Source organism: Olea europaea, unplaced genomic scaffold, assembly GCF_002742605.1.
Source record: "Olea europaea var. sylvestris unplaced genomic scaffold, O_europaea_v1 scaffold124, whole genome shotgun sequence".
Classification (NCBI taxonomy): domain Eukaryota; kingdom Viridiplantae; phylum Streptophyta; class Magnoliopsida; order Lamiales; family Oleaceae; genus Olea; species Olea europaea.
The window spans coordinates 214,998-217,697 of record NW_019229835.1 but is presented as its reverse complement, the minus strand read 5'-3'; positions in this window follow the sequence as shown (position 1 = coordinate 217,697).

Below are 2,700 nucleotides of genomic sequence, written 5' to 3'. Positions count from 1 at the left end.
TCAAAAGGGGTATCACTAAAGGTTCTATATGTATTTGAGTCTTCCATAAGTTCTTTTATATAACTAAAATCTGAATTTTCTGAATCATTGTCTTCTTTAATGGTTCCTTTTCTTATGTTATGTTCTTGATCATAATATAAGTATTCAGATTCTGTAATTGTTTTATTAAGGTACATTTGATCTTCTAGTTCTAATAATTCTTTATTATCTAAATTTATTCCTAATTCTTTTGGATAAATTATCCTATCATTTTCTTCATCTATTAATTCTAAATGAACTTGATTTTGAAATGGTTCATTTTGTTCTTCCTCAGGATTAGTTTCTTCTTCAAATTCATTTTGTCTTTGTACCTGATTATAATCTAAAAATTTTAAACTAGTTCTTCCATGAATATCTTTATAAGTTAATGCTTCCTGAGGTGCTATAATTGTTTCTTGATTTTCTAAAAATTTATCCATATCCCATTCTAATCCTGCTAATTGTTCTGATGAATATTCTTTTGGTTTAACCATGTTAATTCCTTTACTACTCATTAAGTTTACTACTTTATCTATGTAAATTTTATATTTTGTCTGGGAGTTATTTGAACATCTTCCTAAAAATCCTATACTAATTAACAAATTATCTCCACTTTCTACCTCTTCATATCCTTTTGTTTGAATTCCTATTTTAATTTTATCTGAAAAGTCTTTAATAGTTAATAAAAAATCTGGATTACAATAAATTATTCCATTATTATTATTCATATCCACTTCTGTACTTGCAATCATACTTTTATCTATATTATTAATTCTTTCATCATATATAGTAACTAAAACTTTACATCCTAAATTTTTTCTCATTAATCCTTTTATTCCTATAACTATTAATCCTAAATGCATAAATCTAAAATTTTTCTTTTTTAATTCTCTCTTAGAATCTTCTGATATTAAATTTAAATTTCTTACTTGATTTCCTATACACTGGACAGATACTTCTCTACTATGTCTAAAAAATTGTGTTCTTGTCTCAAAAATTCCTCTATTGTATAATATTTCTGGATTAAGGATTCTTAAACCATTAGTTTGAAATCTTTGGTAATCTTGTTGAGGGTCTATGATTTCTTCTATGTTTTGATTATATTGTACCGGTCTATTTAAAACTCTTTCTATTATATTTCTGCTTATACTAGAAGTACTGCTTCTAGATGTAGATGGTTCTTCATTAATTGTTCTAGACCTTCCTAAGAAAGGGTTTGTATTTATCTTGGAAATTTATATTCCTTAGGTAATTTCCTAGTTACCTTCTCTTTTCTAAAACTTAACTTTTCTAATGTAGTTGTTAAGGATTTTAAATCTTTTTCTACACTTGATGTAGCTCTTATTTCTATTTCTTTAGATTTATTAGAATCTAAAATTCTTTATATTTCTATTAAATCTACCTTAGATGGTATTTTTTCTAGTTTAACAAGTTTTTCTAAAATACTTGAATTTTGATTTTTAATATAATCTAAAGATTCTTTTATGTTCTTAATCTCTTGATCTCTGACTGTAATGTTTTCTTTTATAAATTCTAAATAACTATTTTGCTTTTTATTTTCTAGTTCTAAATTTCTTGATAAATTTATGATTAAGTCTATTAAACAATTCTGACTTGGTTTTTCTGAAAATAAACTATGTAATTTATGCTTATTGTCTAAATTACACTTAATTATATTATTATCAACTGTTTGTACTTTTTTACTAGTATTTCTTAAAATTTCTAAATCTAGAAATTCAAGTTTTCTATTGATATCCAGAGTTCTAAATCATAGTCAATATGCTCTGTTATAAAAATATTTTTAAAAGTCTATTCTGAATAATAAAAAGAATCTAATGAAAAATTTGTATTATCTGATAAATAATTATTATTTATATTATCTAATTCAATCCTTACTTTTAAATCTGATAAAAATATCTGGTCAAAACTATTTATAAAATATTCTTCCCTAAATTCTGAAATTAAAAATCTATATAAAATCTGTTCTTTTAATTCTGGATGTAAATCTTTAGTTACTTGTAAGATAGCAAATAAATAGTCTATAGATTTATATTTTTCAAAAGAAATTAATTCTATACCGTATTCAAAAATCTCTTCTATTTCTTTATAAAATGTAAAACTATAGAATATTTTTTCTAAATCTACAAGTAAAATTCTAAAAATCATAAAACAAATAAGAAATAGAAAACTAAGGAGAGTACTGAGTAGGATTAAAGTTATTAAAAGTTAAAACAGCCATTTACAACAGCCATCTTAAAACAGCATACCCCCTCCTTCTTTGAAAAATTACTCAGATCCTCCATTAAACTTTTCTCCAAGCAAAGACCAAAACATAGAAGAAATCATAGACCCTCAACAAGATTACCAAAGATTTAAAACTAATGGTTTAAGAATCCTTAATCCAGAAATATTATAATCTTTTTCTTTTTTCTAGAAGAAGTCCCTTCATCTTTTTAGATTGTTTTTGAAGTTCTTCAATTTTTTCAAAGATCTTATATATATATATATATATATGGCAAGCTCACGAGCCCAACTCTTGACTAGCACGAGCCGAGCTCGTGGATAAAAGGGTCGAGCTAGCTCAACCCATTATTATCCCTACCTAAGTTCCTCTAAGCACTAAGCTGAGGGGGAAGAGAGATTTTTGGGTTGGGAAAGGGAGTGTAAAATTGGCGCCAACCA